Here is a 22,339-nt window from a genome sequence, read left to right as displayed (position 1 = left end):
GGAGCCCCAGAAAGCTCACACCTCACTTGTAGGGATAAACTACACTAGTATAAAGGTTACACTAAACCTATCCTAATAAAGCTTAAAATCAAGTCACAGCAGCATCAAACTGCAAGAAGCTTAACGACTGGCCAAAATAAACTCAACACATTCTTTTAAAAAGACAACAAAATACAAACACTGAATCATGTAGCATTCATAATGTCTAATCTAAAATTACTAGATGAGGGAATTCCCTGGCGGTCCAATGGGTAGGACTCGGATGTTTCCACCATGGGCCTGGGTTCAATCCCTGGCTGGGGAACTAAGATCCTTCAAGCCTCACAGCGAGGCCAAAAAATAATAATCATAATAAAAAAATAGGGATTCCCTAGTGGCACAGTGGTTGAGAGTCCGCCTGCCAATGCAGGGGACACGGGTTCGTGCCCCGGTCTGGGAAGATCCCACATGCCACAGAGTGGCGAGGCCCGTGAGCCATGGCCGCTGAGTCTGTGCGTCCGGAGCCTGTGCTCTGCAACGGGAGAGGCCACAACAGTGAGAGGCCCGCGTACCACACACACACACACAAATAAAAAATAAAAATAATAAATAAGTAAAATAAAATAAAATAAAATTACTAGATGAGACAAGAAGCATTAAAATGTGTCCCATAATCAGGAGGAATATCAGTCAATAGAAGCAGATTGAGAAATGACAGAGATAATGAAATTAGCAGGCCGGGCTTCCCTGGTGGCGCAGTGGTTAAGAACCCACCTGCCAATGCAGGGGACATGGGTTCGAGCCCTGGTCCGGGAAGATCCCACATGCCGCGGACCAACTAAGCCCGTGCACCACAACTACTGAGCCTGCGCTCTAGAGCCCATGAGCCACAACTACTGAGCCTGCGTGCCACAACTACTGAAGCCTGCACACCTAGAGCCCGTGCTCCGCAACAAGAGAAGCCACCACAATGAGAAGCCTGCTCACCACAATGAAGAGTAGCCCCCGGCAAGAAGGAGGGATCAATAAGCTGTCTTCTCAGCTCTGAAGGAAGGCAAGCCCTCCCTCCCCGACCCTAGTCCCACCATCACTAACTGGAAACCTGGTCTCAGGCTAGGAACCCCCCCAGCCCCATCCTCACATTTCTCTGTCTATCCCAGAACCTCAGAAGCCTGCTCACTGTGACCAGCTAGCTCCACACGGGCGTGCGCAGGCAAGCAGGATGAGAAAGACGTGTGTGATTATATCACACAAATGGACACCTCTATCGAGGTCCATTGGTTTAAAGGGACAAGGAAGGAGGAGGAGGGATGAGACTGTCACCCCCTCCCAGAAATAAAGTTTGTACCTTTGAGATTCCTTTTCGCCCTTGAAGTCAAACTAATAATTGTTTGGAGTACGGAGGTGTTTGCTGCTTTTCTTTGGTATTTTTTCTAATGCAATAAACTCATTTCTGCCTGCGGAAAAAAAAAAAGTAGCCCCCGCTCACTGAAACTAGAGAAAGCCTGCGCGCAGCAACAAAGACCCAATGCAGCCAAAAATAAATAAATAAAATTTTTTTTTAATTTTTAAAATTTTTTTAAACTTTAAAAAAAATGAAATTAGCAGGCCAAAACATTAAAATAGCTATTCTAACATTAGCTAGTCTAACAACAGCTATTCTATGATTCTAGAATTGTAGGATACAAAAAAGGAATGAAATAAAACTTCCAGAAAAGGAAAATACAATGTCTGAAATAGTAATTTCATGAGACGGGATTAACAGCTAACTACAACAATGTAGAAGAATAGATCAGTAAATCTGAAGAAATAGCAATATGCAAAATAATGCACTACGAGAAAAAGGACTGGAAAAAATTGAATCATGCCTCAGTGACCCATGAAAAATAAGCAAGTGGTCCAACAAATGTATAATTTGGTATCCCATTAAGAAAACCAGGAGAGTGAGTGGGGAGAAAGCATATATTTTCCAAATATATTTGGAAATAACAGATACAATCCACACAAAAATTTTTTTTTAATATTTATTTATTTATTTATTTGGTTGCACCGGGTCTTAGTTGTGGCAGACAGGCTCCTTAGTTGCAGCTCACCAGCTCCTCAGTTGTGGCATGCAAACTCTTAGTTGCTGCATGCAGGTGGGATCTAGTTCCCTGACGACGGATCAAACCTGGGCCCCCTGCATTGGGAGAGCAGAGTCTCATCCACTGCACCACCAGGGAAGTCCCCCACACAAAAATATTAAAAGTTCCAGAAATACAAATATGTGGGTAAATATCTTTAAATCTTTCTCATTTAAAAAAAATTTTAGGGCTTCCCTGGTGGCGCAGTGGTTGAGAGTCCGCCTGCCGGTGCAGGGGACACTGGTTCGTGCCCCGGTCCGGGAAGATCTCACATGCCGTGAAGCGGCTGGGCCCATGAGCCATGGCCGCTGAGCCTGCACGTCTGGAGCCTGTGCTCCGCAACGGGAGAGGCCACAACAGTGAGAGGCCCACGTACTGCAAAAAAAAAAAAAAAAAAGGACAAAGGACTTGAATAGACATTTCTCCAAAGAAAATACACAAATTGACAAAAAAAAAAACACTGACTCAACATCATTAGTCATTAGGAAAATAAAAGTCAAAACCACAAGATGCCCTTCACACCCGCTAGGATGGCAACAGAAAAAACAGAAACAAAAAAACCCCAGAGCTATCTAGATACCTCAGGAAAAAAGCATGCCAGGAGATCCAGATAGACTGGAAGTATCTTTATCATCGAAGTCCTACCCAGTCTCAAAAGCTTTTGAAGCTACAATTAAAAACAAAACAAAACAAGACCAGAAAATAACAAGTTATGGTGAGGGTGTGGAGAAACTGAAACCCTCATACACTGCTAGTGGGAATATGAAAAGTTCAGCCACTGTAGAAAGCAGCTTGGCAGTTCCTCAAAAAGTTAAACATAGAATTACCATGTGACCACTTCTAGCAGTTCCACTCCTGGGTATATTCCCCAAAGAAGTGAAAATACTCAAACAAATATATGTACAGACATGTTCACAGCAACCTTATTCACAATAACCAAAAGGTAGAAACAGCCTATATGTTCACCAACAAATGAACAGATAAATGAATATACACACAATGGGATATTATTCAGCCCTAAAACTGAAGTACTGACACAAGGTGAACCTCAAAAACATTATGCTAATTAAAAGAAGCTATATACAAAAGATCACATATTGTATGATTCCATTTATATGAAATATCCCGAATAGGTGAATGCAGATTAGTGATTGCCAGGGCCTGGAGGAAGGGGGAAATGGACAGAAACTGCTTAATGAATAAGTTTTACTTGGACTGACGGAAACGTTTTGGAACTAGATAGAGGTGATGATTGCATAACATTGTGAATGTACTAAATGACCCTATACTGTTTGCTTTTAAACGGTTAATTTTACGTTATGTGAATTTCACCTCAATAATTTTTATTTTGGCCATGCCATGCAACTTGCGGGATCTTAGTTCCTTGACCAGGGATCAAACCCGGGCCCTGGCAGTGAAAGCACCGAGTCCTAACCACTGAACTGCCAGGGATTTCCCTCAGTAAATATTTCTAAATGCATATTGTGCTCTCTAGAGCAACCACTAAAACAAAACAAAAGTACCTATTAAGCCAACGGAGGAGATAAAATGGAATACAAAAAATAAATCATCCAGGACTTCCCTGATGGTGCAGTGGTTAAGAATCCACCTGCCAATGCAGCAGACATGGGTTCGAGCCCTGGTCCAGGAAGATCCCACATGCCTCGGAGCAACTAAGCCCATGCACAACTAGTGAGCCTGCACTCTAGAGCCCGAGAGCCACTACTGAAGCCCACGTGCCTAGAGGCTGCGCTCCGCAACAAGTGAAGCCACCACAATGAGAAGCACGCATACTGCAACAAAGAGTAGCCCCCACTCATCACAACTAGAGAAAGCCCGCATGCAGCAATGAAGACCCAACGCAGCCAAAAATAAATAAATTTATTTATTTAAAAATAAATAAAGTAAATAGTATAAAAACGTTCCAATAACTCAGGGCAAACATTCTTGAAAGAAATGGAAAGATAGAAAGTATTAGCAAAGAAATAACGGATATATATAAGAACCAAGTGGAAATATAAGAACTGAAAATAACTGAAATTTTTAAACTCATTGGACAGTCTCAGTAGCAGAATGGAGATAAGCAGACCAACATTCCTCATGAATATATAAGCAAAAGTCCTAAACTAAATACTAGCAAATAAAACCCAGCAACATATAAAAAGGATTATAAAACATGACCAAGTGGGATTTATCCCAGGTATACAAGGTGGCTGCCTTGAGCACTAAACGTGTTCCAATGCCTGGCTCCATGTCTTTGTGGTGCCTGACATCTTCCCCTTTAGTTCCATGAGCTATCTCTGTACCCTTAAAATAGGCGCTCCTTCTTGCTTAAGGTGGAAATGAGACAATTTTTAACTTGAAATCAAAAGTATTCAATTAAGAAAAAAGTGTAATTCTGAAATGAGTATTATCCCCAGAGTAGATACCATGGGAAGCTACACTTATTCCAACAATGTCATCAATGCTCAAAAAAAAAATTTTTTTAATTTAAGCATTCCAAAATGAAACTGGATTAACGTTATGAAAAGCAAGTGAGTCCCTGCCTTAAAGGAAATTATAATCTAGTAGGAAATTTAGATTTAAAGGCTCAGCCAACTTTAAACATTTATAACATTTATAAACATTGAAAAACACTAGATAAATTAGAATTTAAATATTACTAGTTTGATATCATTATTGTTAGCCCATATAAACTCACACTTTTCTTATAATCTTTGGATGCCTAGTCCACTGCCTAGTCCAGCAGAAGTGTTCAAGAAATCCCTGGTGAAGTGAACTGTTGAATTATCATAACAACTGAGAATAGGTGTGACACTAATCCAGGAGTTAAGACACTAATCCAGGACAAGGTGCAGACTCGTACTCAAACCAACTGTAAGATCTTGAGCAGTTCACTTAATTTCCATGTGCCTCAGCTTCTCCACTGGTAAAATGGAGTAGATTAAAATATTTCTAACAACACCTGCAGCAATAAAATTCCATAATTCTATGATTTAAGTCTATCTTTAACACATCTAATATGGATTTTTTTAACAGTAATTATTAGTTTCACTACAAAATCTGGCCTAAAGGGATGGAAATCCCTTTAAACAATAAGGTGAAGGGGGAGAGGAGGAAGCAGCTCCTGATGCTTATTTAGAACTGTTAGGATTCAAACCTGGCTGCTTTCTAAAATAAATTTTATTCATTATTATTTATTAAGTATGCAATTAGTCAAATATAACACTCTGATAAACTAGAATTTTGCGCAAATGCTTTAAAATTCTAATAACTATGCATAAGCAGTAAATTATTCTTACTTGAATTCCTACTGCTGTGTAACGCAGGGTTACTAAGTACATAATTACATAAGAGAGCCACCCAACTTCCAAAGGAACCATTCCAGTGAATTGTGTAAATAATATGCTTTAAAAAAACATAACCTCCTCACATATGAATTTAAATTTACCAGATATGGAGAAGCTGTGTACCTGTGAGACTAGAACACAGTCTTAAAAAGGCCTTCCTAATTATGAATTTACCAGAGAGATTAGAATGACCCAAAGCAAATTAATACATACTTCTTTTTCATAACTTTCTATAAAAACATTTTCACTATTCTGTTTCAGTACAGAAAACAAAAGATCTTAAAAGTTATTGGCTTAAGATAAGGACTCCAGAGTACAAGACTATGACCAAATTTTTCTAACATTGACATTCTGGTTTTCTTAATTACCAAATACTTGTGTTGTATTTTTCTTTCATTTGTATCAACATAAGTCCTGAATATTTGGTCTATGGCTGACTTTACTGTAAGACTGTTGAATTTGAATGAGTAAGAACAATTTTCTTTAAAAAAAAAAAAATCACACAAAATATTCAACATTAGCAGGCAGCATGGCATCATAATACCTAGATGCCACATGTTTTCTGTACCAAAAAGTCATTTTTAAGACCCATCTACAGTAATCAACCAACTTAGTACACAAATTTATGCATACAGCCAGGTGGTATCTTTATTCTCCCCATAACAGTACAAAAAGTAAGGTTGTTCACTTACATTTCTTTTGCTAATTATTAAAAATCACCTTATGCTAAGTAAGGAGGATTCCTATATTTTTGAAGTGTTCATTTACTCGGTAAGAATAAAACTGCAATTATTCAGATTAGGTTTTATAAACTCAATCTCCTATACCTGTACTTAAAGGCCTTTTAAATCATGCCACAAAGAAATTATTTGGTTATACTGGCATTTCATTTTATTAAAATCAAGTCAAATCCCACTGCAATAAGCTCTAAGGGACTGTCCAAATTCTTTTATTGCACTAGAATTTATTGCATTAAATATTGTTTGAAATAACTAGGCCACCAGCTGAGGCCTGGGAATCATGGGGTTACACAACGATTTTTGATGATATGGGGTTGGCCTATACACAAACTTCAAATGATCACAGTACTCATTGGGAGGATTAGGCTTTATGTATTTCTGAAAGAGAGAGGGAGGAGAGAAAGGGAAAAGAGAGGAAAAAGAAAAAGAAAGCTTGATTGCAACTAGAGGAGTAAACAGAAGTTGAAGCAGTCTTCCATTTTGATGAAAGGCATTTGCAACACTTTTTTTCCAGTATGGATTTACACATTTGTTCACAGCAGTTGCTATGACTCAACAGAGGACAGTATCATGTTAATAATCCACATATTAAGGCAGGCTGGCTGCCATATGAGCAATTAGCTCTTATCCCTCACTTCACAGGCAAAAAGAGCAAAAGAAGCCACAGAGTAAAATCCTTTGATTGGGAGGTGGAGGAGGATGAGACAAATCCTCACAATGGACTTCTGGAACATCCCCCTCTCTACAGATATGTTTGCTCTAACAATGAGATCAAAAGGGAGCGCTCTCTGGAGCTTTCTTCTTAACTGAGAGGGAAACTCTCTTTATGAAAAGATCCCCTGATATCAAACGGTATTTCAACTACTACAAACCAAGTATCTCAGCCCTCCTTGGGTACTCCTTTATTTAACTTTTGTGTAGGAATAGAGAAAAGAAAACTACTTGCTCATTAGAAAGAGAATAAATGCCTACATAAATAAATGGAACCACATTACATCTGACTTCCTGGGCACCACAGACCCATAGAGAAGAAACTCCTTTCCAGCAGTGTGTTTATTTCACTATTTGCAAATGGCTGGCTGACTGGCAGCTACAATATATGAAATAAATAACCATTTCAAAGATCAGGTGTCATGTTCCCTAGTAAGAAACAAAAATGAACATAATCTACCCTCCCCATTCAGTTTATGGAATTTAGCAGAATAGGTTTACTGGCTATCTGATTGCTTGATGCGTTTGTGAGGACATATTCTGTGATGGTGTGGTTATTATTTAGGTTAGATAAGAAATTCTTCCCCTTTCTCTCAGGACATCAGTATTAAGAGTTACATATTCACAAGAAGGTTCCAAAACTAATATTTCTGGAGCAAGTGAAATGTGACAAGAAATTGTGAACTGGGGAGTGATGAGTATAGCTAATTTTTTTTTTTTCCAAGAAAATTAACTACCTGATCTTACAATCTAACTTAGCACAAGCCAAGATGCAAACTAGTAAATCTCAAATGCACATTGACATTTGATGTGATGATGACACTGTCCACTTTTAGACACCAATCTTAAAATCAGCACATCAGATTCTAATATAAAACGTTTTTACAGATTTACAAACTAGCCTCAAAAATTTCTGTTCCAAGATAAGCTAAGAGAAAGGGAGATTCAAATTCATGCACTGTTATATCCCAGTGCACTACAATATCTAGGCATAACAGTATACAGGCACATATGGTAGGCTTTCATTTTCTAACTCCTTTACAAAATGTTAGCTAACTTGTTGAAGGAATCTTTGACGTGTTTGCTGGGTATCTGAACCATTTATTAGCCTAAGCTGTCTGATCTAAGTCACGTGAGTCACATATGACCTACTACTACTAAATAACAGCATAAAGGGGATGAGTAGGGCTTCCCTGGTGGCACAGTGGTTGAGAGTCCGCCTGCCGATGCCGGGGACACGGGTTCGTGCCCCGGTCCGGGAAGATCCCACATGCCGCGGAGCGGCTGGGCCTGTGCGCCATGGCCTTTGAGCCTGTGCGTCCGGAGCCGGTGCTCCCCAACGGGAGAGGCCACAACAGTGAGAGGCCCGCATACCGCAAAAAAAAAAAAAAAAAAAAAAAAAGGGACGAGTATTTTACAAATCTTTCAAAACAAACAAAAAAACTCTAGTTCTCTCTTCTCTTTCCCCATCTTCTCTTTTTTAAAAAGAAGTTTCTGGGCTTCCCTGGTGGCGCAGTGGTTGGGAGTCCGCCTGCCGGTGCAGGGGACACGGGTTCATGCCCCGGTCTGCGAGGATCCCACATCCCACATGCCGCAGAGCGGCTGGGCCCGTGAGCCATGGCCGCTGAGCCGGCGCGTAAGAACTTTCTTCCCTATGCCTATACCAAAGGACAGATTCTAGTCAGGCAAAATCAAGCATTGTTTAAAGAGCCTATTTATGAAAATTAACTTATATTTAAGCAAGTCAACATTAATATTTGGATTTTGACTGAAAATATTCAATGGATTATTTTAAAACACTGTTTTTATGGTCAGTCGATACTATCTCTCATAACTGACATTCACACCGCAGTTTCCAACTACAACACAAGAACATTAAATATAAAAACCTCTACTAAAGGGCAAAAGGGCAACGGCATTCATGTACTCATGCTCAGGTAGTGTTCAATTATTTGCAATTAAATGTGGAAGAAATATGGGAATTTCAACACCACAGTTTTTAGATCAACCCCTCAGTTTTATGGATATTTATAGCATGTGTCCAGTCTCGCAGAACTCCATCTTCCTCCACCCCATTTGTAATAGAAACTGCTCTTAAACCACTTTAACACATTGTTACTGAGATACTTCTTTTACACAGTACCTACCAAGCAGCAGATCAATACTCTTACACAGAGATTCCGATTCTATTACCACAAAAACCTGTGCAAACAGCCAGATGCTGAACAAAGAGCACAGCTTTCACTCCTAACATGTCTCCACTCCACTGGGAAGAAATATTTTGCTATGGTGGGCAAATAGAAGTTGGGAAAGAAATAATGGCATTTAAAATAATTAAGAAGCTTTGATTATAGCTAAAGTTTGAAGGACATAGCTAAAACAAATTTCACCTACAAGATGCTTATCGTTTATCACCAAACCCATCTGTTCATCTGCAGTCACAATGCTTCATTTGATGCTTTACATATTGCCATGACATTAGGCGTTTATGTTGCAGTTCAACACTTAAGACTAAAATGATACAGAAAAGAGATTACAGAAAAGAATGAAAATAAAGCATTGGGTAAGAAATGAGGGAAAAGAGAAGGGAAAGAGGAGAAAATGAAAACATTTTACTGTTCTTTTAAAGCCACTTTCAGTTAAAATTTTGGGACTTCAATTTCTTTCTAAATGTGCTACCAAAAAAGCTTTATTCACAAGCTTTTCATATAGTTATTGTATTTATCTTTCCTTCCTACCATTATTATGATCTGAGGCAATAAAACTGAGTTGAAGTATAATTAGAAAGGACAGAGATCTGTCTATATGCAATGATACTAGCAACTTGTGGCACCAGAGGGATTTAACTTCTGTCTAAAACCAATTCTCCCTGTCCTTTCTTACATTACATACTTCTGATTGACTAAGGCTGCAGTACATCCTTTCTAGACCAGCTTTAATCATTTTCACAACTATGGTTGCTATGACAACAGGATGCAGCTTATCTGTGCTGTTTTCATTTTCTCCATTTGAGTTGCCATAACAACACAATCATCCTGCCTTTCTCCAATATGTAACAACTTTCTCTTAGGATTGTATTCTTAAGGACACTGGACTTCCCCATGAAGAAAGTAACAAAATTTACATAAGAATTTTATTTAAGTAATAAAAAATCCATTTTAAAATCTTTTGAGGGAAGAGTTAATTTGATAGGAACTTTCATCATAAAAAAAAAAAATTTTTAAAAACCTGATACCTGAAACCTGAAACCTAAAGACTATCTACCATTAGCAGTGACTTACTTTTACACAGACTTCCCCAAGCAAAAGATAGCAATATCATCATGATTATGAGCTGTGGCAAACTGTTCATTAATACCTGTCCCAGGTAGAAAAATCAAGAATGAATACAGTTCTATACTGCATACTTTGCTGTGGTAATCCAACATCATTTGTTAGGAATACCAGAGCTCTAAGTAGTGGGCTTTATACTAGGTAAACTCCATTTTAAAATCTTTACCTTCAATTCAAGGCTTTCCATGGTAGTAGAATCCTGAAGAAGTTCATACACTTCAAATTCTTTTATAGTATAAATTGAGTATTTATAAAAACTCCTATTTATAGAAAAGATCAAAGAAAAGCATTTATTGTTCTAAATCGGCAACACAAATTTTTAAAAATATTTTGGCTACTAGATCACCATATCCATTACTAGGACCATCATGTCAGTACATAAAAGTGTGTTTTTTTTAAAAAAAAAACAACTATCAATTGTTACAACCCTTTCTTGTACCAGTATTTGCTATAACAGGACTCCGTATATGCAAAAGGTTATTTTAATTTAATAGCTTAAATCATTAAATTCAGATCTTTTAAGCCCTTTGATCAGCTGACCAAGATACAGTAAAATCTCTCCCATAGTGGGAATCCTATGGCGGTCCAGTGGTTAGGACTCCACGTTTCCACTGCAAAGGGCACGGGTTTGATCCCTGGTTGGGGACCTAAAATCCTGCAAGCCGAGCAGCACAGCCCAAAAAAAATTCTCCCATAGTATAATATCCATGAATATGTATATATATTTATTGCTTATAAACAAAACATGGAAATATTACTATTTGAGGAGAAAATATGCAAATGTTACTAATGTTACTAAGATCCCCCTTAGTTCCCTAAGGCATCTAAAAGACTATTTATAATATGTAGTATTTTTATAGGATTGAACTAATTTTCACATATTAATGTAACAAGACACATTTTAATTTTAATCACAGCTGAGATAATTTAATAAATTTTGTAGTTTGCAGTGAACTGAAAAAGATGATTTATTTAACCAAACCTGAGGATCATAGCAGGATCATTTTCTTAAGTTCATTTTTTAAAGAAAAATTCCACTACTCTTCCAACCTCTGAAATAACAATTTAACAATTTGGTTTCTAGCCAGTTTTTTTTAAAGACTAAAGAGGAGAGGGTTGGCAAATGTAAACAGCAAAAATAATGACTGGATCAAGATCTGTTTTTGTTTTTTTTAATTAATTTATTTACTTATTTAGTTTTGGCTGAGTTGGGTCTTCATTGCTACGTGTGGGCTTTCTCTAGTTATGGCAAGCAGGGGCTACTCTTCGTTGCGGTGCAAGGGCTTCTCACCAGGGTGGCTTCTCTTGTTGTGGAGCATGGGCTCTAGGCGTGCGGGCTCCAGTAGTTGCGGCACGGGGGCTCAGTAATTGCGCCATGGGGGCTCAGTAGTTGTGGTTTGCAGGATCTAGAGCGCAGGCTCAGTAGTTGTGGCGTACGGGCTTAGTTGCTCCACAGCATGTGGGATCTTCCCAGACCAAGGCTGAATGAACCCTGACAGCGGATTCTTAACCACTGCACCACCAGGGAAGTCCAAGATCTTTTCTTCAGAATCTTTTCCATACAAGAAAATAAGAACTCCAAAACAATGATAATTAAAAAAAAAAAAAAAAGGCAGCTAGAGCAAATGGATAGTTACACTACTTAAAGGATTGGTTGAGAGAGGGGGAATGGCAGCACAGAGGGTACTGACAGAAAAGGAGAGAAACTAGCACCAAATGGATTCCAATCCTGGGCAACCTGGATAGACTCTCACATGAAAATGAAACCAACAAACTGGGCTAAAATCGTACACAAAAGCCCATCTCTCTCTAACCCTGCTTTCTTCTTTCCATAGTACTGGTAGGGAACCTCAAGAAAATCCTTTCTAAGGCTTAAACTCCCAAGTAACTGTTACCTTGCAATGACTTAATAAACTAGCTGAAGCCAGTAGGTCCTAGGCTATAAGCAAAATGATGTAATTTTATTATAGTGCAATAATGTGAATTTAGGTGCTAATGCTGTTGAAATTGGAGTCTCAAGACTGGATTTTTGTGATGCACTTTGATAAGATTGGTGAATTATCTGTGCATGTGTGGCTTGGCATTCTTGGTAACAGCCACGACTCATCCAGAATACCTCTCAAGGCAGGCTCTGGCCTCATCACCAGGACAGTCTGCTGCGAACCAACACGCATTCAGATCTATGCTATTGCTATCACACCTGCTGGAACTCACTGGTGGAACTGCTATTCCTGCCCTAATCTGACATGTCTAGCCACTCACTCCATAGGGACTTGCAGGCTACTGGGACATGCCCCTACCAACTCTTCTCAAGAGTGTGCTATATCCTGTCCAAAGTGGTAAGAATTTTAACCCTTACTCTCTCCAGGTTAGGGCCTTCCTTATTTCTCTTCTCTGTTCCTAAGATAAGTAGTTATGCTCTACTCATAATTAGTGAGTCTGTGATCTCTGTGTGTTTTGTAGAGAGGAGGAGAGTGGGGGAAGAACCTGCTTTTAGCTTTACTTTTGATACTACTGCGCTGGTCAAAGAGTTCGTTCAGATATATAATTGAGTATTTAAAAGGACCAAAAACCCTTATCTCATGAATAAACTAGTGTCCCCAATATAAGCAAAGTGAAGTCCACAAGGCAAGCGAACTGAATACTTCAAAATGGTACTTTTCCTGTGATTTTAAGAGGTAAGAATTCTATATATACACAAGAGATCTAAATGTACGTCTACATTCCAAGGTATGATGTAGTGATTTATAAAGCTTAATTATATCAGTCACTGGCAATTGGATCTGGAAAGGTCCAATTTCCAAAACTTAAAAATAATTTTATTGCTATTTGAACCATTCTGAATAACTTTTCCAAATTGAAAGAATAATTATCATAAAAAAATAAGTTATCAAAGAGTCATCTTCTTTAATAAGAAATTATAATGTACCTTTAGTCATCAATCTCCACCCCTAGCCCTACAAGAATATTAATCTTCCAAAGAGAATTGAAATGGAAACATCTTTTTGTCCAGCTAAACAATGTCCATATTCTGTAAAATCTTTAATTTATTTACTATAACATTAGAATAAAGGAAGACCTAGGTATGGATTCCAAAGCATATACTTAGTTTTAGAAGGGCACAACATACAGTACAAGAAGTCTGCATTATACTGCTATGCTTGTTTTAAAGATTAGTTTTCTCACTCAAATGCCTTTCAATGATGTATGAAATTTGAAGAGAATGTGAAAAGCAAAGAACTCAATTCTACCATAAGGCATCTTCCTCCTATGTGTTAGACCAGTTGGTTTCCAAAGTGCACATGCCAGGAGGTAGGCAGGATGATCCTTTGGTGTACAGGGGGAAAAAAATTAAACTTCTATTAAAATTAATTTGATATTAAAAAGAAATTAATGTCTTCTGATTTTTATAATATAGACTGACACTTGTTCCCTCATTTAAAAAAAAAATAAGTTCATCTGTGTCATCTTTCTTTTAGATTCTGCATATAAGTGCTATCATATGATATTTGTCTTTCTCTGACTTACTGCACTTAGTATGATAATCTCCAGGTCTATCCATGTTGCTGCAAATGGCATTATTTCATTCTTTTTAATGGCTAAGTAATATTCCATTGTATATATGTACCACATCTTTATCCATTCATCTGTCAATGGACATTTAGGTTGCTTCCACATCTGTAAACAGTACTACAATGAACACTGGGGTGCATGTATCCTTTTGGACCATGTTTTTCTCCAGATATATGCCCAGAAGTGGGACTGCTGGATCATATGGTAACTCTATTTTTAGTTTTTTAAATTTTTTTTTTATTTTTAGTTTTTTAAGGAACCTCCATATTGTTCTCCATAGTGGCTGTACCAATTTACATTCCCACCAACACTGTAGGAGGGTTTCCTTTTCTCTACACCCTCTCCATCATTTATTGTTTATATAATAGATTTTTGATGATGGCCATTCTGACTGGTGTGAGGTGATATTTCATTTTAGTTTTAATTTGTATCTCTCCAATCATTAGAGATGTCAAGCATCTTTTTCATGTGTCTACTGACCATCTGTATGTCTTCTTTGGAGAAATGTCCATTCAGGTCTTCTGCCCATTTTTTTATTGGGTTGTTTGTTTTTTGGATATTGAGCCGCATGAGCTGTTTGTAAATTTTAGAGACTAATTCCTTGTCAGTCGCATCGTTTGAGACTATTTTCTCCCATTCTGTGGGTTGTCTTTTCATCCTGTTTATGGTTTCCTTTGCTGTACAAAAGCTTCTGAGTTTAATTATGTCCCATTTGTTTATTTTTGTTATTATTTCCATTACTCTGGGAGATGAATTGAAAAAGATACTGCTGCAATTTATGTCAAAGAGTGTTCTGCCTATGTTTTCCTCTAAGAGTTTTATAGTACCCGGTCTTACATATAGGTCTTTAATCCATTTTCAGTTCATTTTTGTGGTGGTGTTTAAGAATGACTCCCAAGACTGAACCAGGACGAAACAGAAAATATGAACAGACCAATCATAAGTCCTGAAATTGAAACTGTGATTAAAACTCTTCCAACAAACAAAAGTCCAGGACCAGATGGCTTCACAGGTGAATTCTATCAAACATTTAGAGAAGAGCTAACACCCATCCTTCTCAAACTCTCCCAAAAAACTGCAGAGGAAGAAACACTCCCAAACTCATTCTATGAGGCCACCGTCACCCTGATACCAAAACCAGACAGATATTACAAAAAAAGAAAATTACAGGCCAGTAACACTGATGAACATAGACGCAAAAATCCTCAACAAAATACTACCAAACAGAATCCAACAACACATTAAAAGGATCATACACCACAATCATGTGGAATTTATCCCAGGACTACAAGGATTTTTTCAATATTCACAAATCAATCAGTGTGATACACCATATTAACAAATTAAAGAAGAAAAACCATATGATCATCTCAATAGATGCAGAAAAAGCTTTTGACAAAATTCAACACCCATTTATGATAAAAACTCTCCAGAAAGTGGGCATAGAGTGAACCTACCTCAACATAAGAAAGGCCATTTATGACAAACCCACAGTAAACATCATTCTCAGTGGTGAAAAACTGAAAGCATTTCCTCTAAGATCAGGAAAAAGACAAGGATGTCCACGCTCACCACTATTATTCAACATAGTTTTGGAAGTCCTAGCCACGACAATCAGAGAAGAAAAAGAAATAAAAGGAATCCAAATTGGAAAAGAAGAAGTAAAACTGTCACCGTTTACAGATGACATAATACTATACATAAAGAATCCTAAAGATGCCACCAGAAAACTACTAGAGCTAATCAATGAATTTGGTAAAGTTGCAAGATACAAAATTAATGCACAGAAATCTCTTGCATTCCTATACACTAACAACGAAAGATCAGAAAAAGAAATTAATGAAACAATCCTATACACCATTGCAACAAAAAAACAGAATACCTAGGAATAAACCTAAGGAGGTAAAAGACCTGTACTCAGAAAACTATAAGGTGCTGATGAAAGAAACCAAAGACGACACAAACAGATGGAGAGATATACCATGTTCTTGGATTGGAAGAATCAATATTGTGAAAATGACTCTACTACCCAAAGCAATCTACAGATTCAATGCAATCCCTATCAAATTACCAGTGGCATTTTTCACAGAACTGGAACAAAAACCCTTAAAATTTGTATGGAGACACAAAAGATCCCAAATAGCCAAAGCAGTCTTGAGGGAAAAAAACAGAACTGGAGGAATCAGACTCCCTGACTTCAGACTATACTACAAAGCTACAGTAATCAAGACAATATGGTACTGGCACAAAAACAGAAATATAGATCAGTGGAACAGGATAGAAAGCCCAGAGATAAACCCACGCATCTCTGATCAACTAATCTATGACAAAGGAGGCAAGGATATACAATGGAGAAAAGACAGTCTCTTCAATAAGTGGTGCTGGGAAAACTGGACAGCTACATGTAAAAGACTGAACTTAGAACACTCCCTAACACCATACACAAAAATAAACTCAAAATGGATTAAAGACCTAAATGTAAGACCCGACACTATAAAACTCTTAGAGGAAAACATAGGAAGAACACTCTTTGACGTACATCACAGCAAGATCTTTTTTGATCTACCTCCTAGAGTAATGGAAATAAAACCAAAAATAAACAAATGGGACCTAATGAAACTTAAAAGCTTTTGCACAACAAAGGAAGCCATAAATAAGACGAAAAGACAGCCCTCAGAATGGGAGAAAATATATGCAAACGAAGCAACTAACAAAGGATTAATCTCCAAAATATATAAGCAGCTCATGCAGCTCAATATCAAAAGAACAACCCAATCCAAAAATGGGTAGAAGATCTAAATAGACATTTCTCCAAAGAAGATATACAGTTGCCAACAAACACATGACAGGATGCTCAACATCACTAATTATTAGAGAAATGCAAATCAAAACTACAATGAGGTATTACCTCACACCGGTTAGAATGGGCATCATCAGAAAATCTACAAATGCTGGAGAGGGTGTGGAGAAGAGAACCCTCTTGCACTGTTGGTGAACTGATACAGCTACGATGGAGAACAGTATGGAGGTTCCTTAAAAAACTAAAAATAGAATTACTATATGACCCAGCAATCCTACTGCTGGGCATATACCCAGAGAAATCTGTAATTTAAAAAGACACATGCACCCCAATGTTCACTGCAGCACTATTTACAATAGCCAGGTCATGGAAGCAACCTAAATGCCCATCGACAGATGAATGGATAAAGAAGATGTGGTACATATATACAATGGAATATTACTCAGCCACAGAAAGGAATGATGGTGGCTGATGAAAGGAATGATGATCATCAGAGTGATGGTGGCCTCATAGAATGCGTTTGGGAGTATTCCTTCCTCTGCACTTTTTTGGAATAGTTGCAGAAGGATAGGTGTTAACTCTTCTCTAAATGTTTGATAGAATTAGCCTGTGAAGCCATCTGGTCCTGGACGTACATTTGTTGGGAGGTTTTTTGTTTTTGTTTTTTTTTAAGAGCAAAACCATAATTTATTAGAAGAATGTGAGGTAGTTCAAAGAATGAGTACAAACATCAGGTAACTAGGAGTAGAGCAAGTTCAGGATATAGGCATGGTTCACTACCTTGTCCAAATGCTTCCTTTGGAATTTTTTTTTTGAATTTTATTTTATTTATTTTTTATACAGCAGGTTCATATTAGTTATCTATTTTATACATATTAGTGTATATATGTCAATCCCAATCTCCCAGTTCATCCCACTGCCCCGCCCACCACTTTCCCCCCTTGGTGTCCATACGTTTGTTCTCTACACCTGTGTCTCTATTTCTGCCTTGCAAACCGGTTAATCTGTACCATTTTTCTAGGTTCCACATATATGCATTAATATACGATATTTGTTTTTCTCTTTCTGACTTACTTCACTCTGTATGACAGTCTCTAGATCCATCCACATCTCTACAGGAATTAGAGAATTTCATTCCTTCATATAAGAAAAAGAAAAGCAATCCAAACTGGAAAAGAAGAAGTAAAACTGTCACTGTTTGCAGATGACATGATACTATACATAGAGAATACTAAAGATGCCACCAGAAAACTACTAGAGCTAATCAATGAATTTGGTAAAGTTGCAAGATACAAAATTAATGCACAGAAATCTCTTGCATTTCTATACACTAACAACGAAAGATCAGAAAGAGAAATTAAGGAAACAACTCCATTCACCACTGCAACAAAAAGAATAAAATACCTAGGAATAAACCTACCTAAGGAGGTAAAAGACCTGTACTGTGAAAACTGTAAGATGCTGATGAAAGAAATCGAAGACAACACAAACAGATGGAAAGATATACCATATGCTTGGATTGGAAGAATCAATATTGTGAAAATGACTATACTACCCAAGGCAATCTACAGATTCAATGCAATCCCTATCAAATTACCAATGGCATTTTTCACAGAACTAGATCAAAAAAAATTTTTAATTTGTATGGAGACACAAAAAAGACCCCAAATAGCTAAAGCAATCTTGAGAAAGAAAAACGGAGCTGGAGGAATCAGGCTCCCTGTCTTCAGACTATACTACAAAGCTACAGTCATCAAAAGTGTGGTACTGGCACAAAAACAGAAATGGAACAGGTCAGAAAGCCCAGAAAGAAACCAATGCACCTATGGTCAATTAATCTACGACAAAGGAGGCAAGACTATACAATGGAGAAAAGACAGTCTCTTCAATAAATGGTGATGGGAAAACTGGACAGCTACATGTAAAAAAATGAAGCGAGAGGGCTTCCCTGGTGGCACAGTGGTTGAGAGTCCGCCTGCCAATGCAGGAGACACGGGTTCGTGCCCCACTCCGGGAAGATCCCACATGCCGCGGAGCGGCTGGGCCCATGAGCCATGGCCGCTAAGCCTGTGCGTCCGGAGCCTGTGCTCCGCAACAGGAGAGGCCACAACAGTGAGAGGCCCGCGTACCGCAAAAAAAAAAAAAAAAAAAAAAAATGAAGCTAGAACATTCTTTAACACCATACACAAAAAATGGTTCCATCATTTGACCTGATATTAGACAGTCAAATGTGTCACCTACGAACCAACTGTTCCACTGGCAGACTGCGAGTTCCATAATACAAAGGGGTTGGCAGTTATGGCCCCTCATTCGTTCATTGTTTTTTGATTATTTTTTCTACTTTTCAAATTTGTTCTAATTAAAAAAAACAAAAACAAACTCACTTAGGGACGTCCCTGGTGGTACAGTGGCTAAGACTCTGTGCTCCCAGTGCAGGGGGCCCAGGGTCAATCCCTGGTCAGGGAACTAGATCCCACATGCCACAACCAAGAGTTCACATACCGCAACTAAAAGAAAAAGATCCTGCCTGTTGCAACAAAGATCCTGCACTCAGCAACGAACATCCCACGTGCCGCAACTAAGACCTGGCACAGCCAAATTAAAAAAAAAAAAAAAAAAAGCTCATTTATGAAAAATTATCATATGGACATCAAAACTGAAAAACAGTGTTGTTAGATTTACTTCCTACAATGACTTCATGAGGTAGGATGTGTGGTTTATCATTATCCCTGTTTTACAAGATGAGAAATAGGAAGAAAGTACAGACAAGAAACAGAACCAAGGGCTAAGGAACTCCAGCATTTGTCTAAGGGTCAAATGGTTATTAAACCATCTGGCTCAAGAGAGTGCTCTTTCATTATACACCATTGCCTCTTAACATTTAAAAAACAAAACAAACAAACAAAAAAGCCATCTTCCCTACCAAAGGTTTTCAAATTTTAGTATTTAATCCATGGTAGGTGTCTTCTAGGTGAGTTCTAGAAAACTCCTTATAGAATCTAATTTAAACTAATCTCCAAGAAACAAGAAAAAGTGGTGGCCTCCGGGGAGGGAAAATAAATGCTACAAAGATGAGTAAAGAGATTTTCTGATATATACCCTTTTGTATTTTTTGAATTTTGTACTGTGTTGCATGTTTTACATATTCAAAAACAAATATTTTTATAACTCCATATTTTGATTTCTATCAATAGTTAACTTCTATATATCAAGGCTTATTATAAAGCTATGTGAATAAAGCTGCATGGTACTGATACAGGGATAAATAAATAGAAAAGTATACAGAATAATGAATCCAAAATCAAACCAATGCATGTAAGGACATGATTTATGATGGAGGTAGCTCTGCAGATCAGTGGAGAATACATATTCTTCCAGCAGATGATGCTTGGGACACTGGAAATCCATATGGAAAAAAATGAAATGAAATTCCTTACAAACGCAAAGATCAATTCTAGAGAGACTAACATTCTAAATGTAAAAGGCAAAACTATCAAGCTTCTAGTGGAAAATATGAGACTATTTTCATAACCTTAGGGTAGAAAAGGCTTTCTTAAAGAAGTCATAGAAGCACTAATTAAACATCCACACACACACCCTTCAATTCATCTATCAATCACATCCAGTGGAAGAAACACAAGCTCAACCACAAACAAAACAAAAAGAGTCAAAAGTTAACCAACTAGGCTCTGATTAGGGAAATGTGGGCTCTAATCCAGGCTGTCATCAACTGTAACCTTGAACAAGTCACATGACCTCTTTGGGTCTCAGTTTGCTCATTTTTTTTTTAAGTAGAAGCGTTATATAACTTTTATTTTATATATGTCCACAGATGCTTGTATAACATACAATGACTACTTCTGAAGCTCATAGTGTTTTTTTCCATGGCACAAAGAGAAAGGTTAGTGACACACGCATGTTACAGTGACTCTGGGTGGAGACCTAGAGAGCACACATTCCAGAGGGAGGGCCGTGGTACCTGCACAGCGACTGTCCCACTAAACCACTGCAGGAGGACAATGGAGAGGCGAGGCCCGGAACCATTGTGGGCAGAGGCACCCAGTCACCACGATCAGATGACTTATTTGAAAAAAACCTCATTACGAGGGACCCAAAGCTGTTCTGCTTTTTCCATTTTAAGTTATTACAGTGTAATAAAACTTTACTCTTTACCAAATCTTAGGCCAGTGTTTTACTTGGATGGTTCTTAAATACAAATATTGACTTTTGTTTGCCCTTAGTGCTCACATAAGAAATCAGTTCCTTGTAAAATATGTCTGATAACAGAGCTTGGACCAGCCCACACTTTGTCATTGTCAGCTCACGGCTGTATGCAACTAACAGTATCACTCACCATGGAATGTTTCAAGAACTTCTTCATATCCCAGGGAAGCAAAGACTATAAAACTACAAGTGCAAAGTTGGAGGAAATGTAAAAGTAGAGAGACAGCCAGAAACGTTTGGTCATAAGGTGTAGAAGCCCCAGCTAATCAGACTGTTCCACAAAGTTACTCTTCACATAAACATTTAAAAAAAAGAACTTACATGATGGCTTTTCCATTCCTACAGAAAACATCACAACAGACATTCACATTAATTTTCTAAAAAAGTTCAACCCAAACAGCAGGGTTGGTGTTTAAAACTTAAACTGTATAAAATATTTATATAACATTATTTAAGTCCCATCCTTAGCACTTAATAAAATCCAAATGGCCTAATATGAAAGTTTCCCACACAACAGTTTAAAAAGCATCTACCTGATACATGATTTTTAGGTTCGGTCATGATTGTTTTAAAGTTTTATTGTAGGCTTTGTTGCTGGATACAAAATAAAGGCATACAACTGTCACAAGTAAGGCAGGATGTACAAAGTATGAGCAGTAAAAACCATTTCAAAATATAAACTCGTTTTTTTGGAACACACTCTATCAAAGGCTGCCTGTATTAATACTTTTGGCATAAAACAGTAATGTTTCCCTCAAAGAGCAGACAAAACCCATCCTGGGCTTCCCTGGTGGCGCAGTGGTTAAGAATCCGCCTGCCAATGCAGGGCACACGGGTTCAAGCCCTGGTCCAGGAAGATCCCACATGCCGCGGAGCAATGAAGCACATGTGCCACAACTACTAAGCCTGCGCTCTAGAGCCGCGAGCCACAACTACTGAGCCTGTGTGCCACAGCTACTGAAGCCCGCACGCCTGGAGCCTGTGCTCCGCAACAAGAGAAGCCACTGCAATGAGAAGCCTGCACACCACAACGAAGAGCAGCCCCTGCTTGCCGCAACTAGAGAAAGCCCGTGCACAGCAATGAAGACTCAACACAGCCAAAAATGAACAAATAAATTTATATTTTAAAAAAAAGCCCACCCATACTTTAACACACAACCGAATCTCCTTGGAACTACTCTACCAGCCTAGTCTCAACCACCCACATTCGTCACCACTCCCCCTGTGCGTCATGGACACAGAGGAGACAGGGAGGTAGGTAACCGAGAACGTCCGTCCCACACAAGCGCCGTGCAGACAGCAGGGATCCAGTGCGGGCCACCCAGGCCCCACGGGCACACATCCTCATCCACAGTCGCACACGTCCCTTAAACTAACATGAACACACACACTGACTGGACCCAAAGGGATCTGCATGTCCTCTTGGTCTACTCGCTGAAGGCCGCTCCACACTGTGTAAGAATCAGAGGCAGAGACAGGAAGAGATTTCCAGGTGACAGCTACATTG

General features: G+C 38.4%; 1 protein-coding gene across 8 annotated transcripts in view; it reads right to left on the bottom strand.

Annotated features, from left to right (window-relative positions):
* The window catches only part of BTRC (beta-transducin repeat containing E3 ubiquitin protein ligase), a 184,567-nt gene that overhangs the window by 135,500 nt on the left and 26,728 nt on the right, over positions 1 to 22,339 (bottom strand). The window lies entirely within an intron of this gene.

The sequence above is a fragment of the Lagenorhynchus albirostris genome, chromosome 16 (genome assembly GCF_949774975.1).
Source record: "Lagenorhynchus albirostris chromosome 16, mLagAlb1.1, whole genome shotgun sequence".
Classification (NCBI taxonomy): Eukaryota; Metazoa; Chordata; class Mammalia; order Artiodactyla; family Delphinidae; genus Lagenorhynchus; species Lagenorhynchus albirostris.
This window is presented reverse-complemented; position numbering and strand designations above follow the sequence as displayed.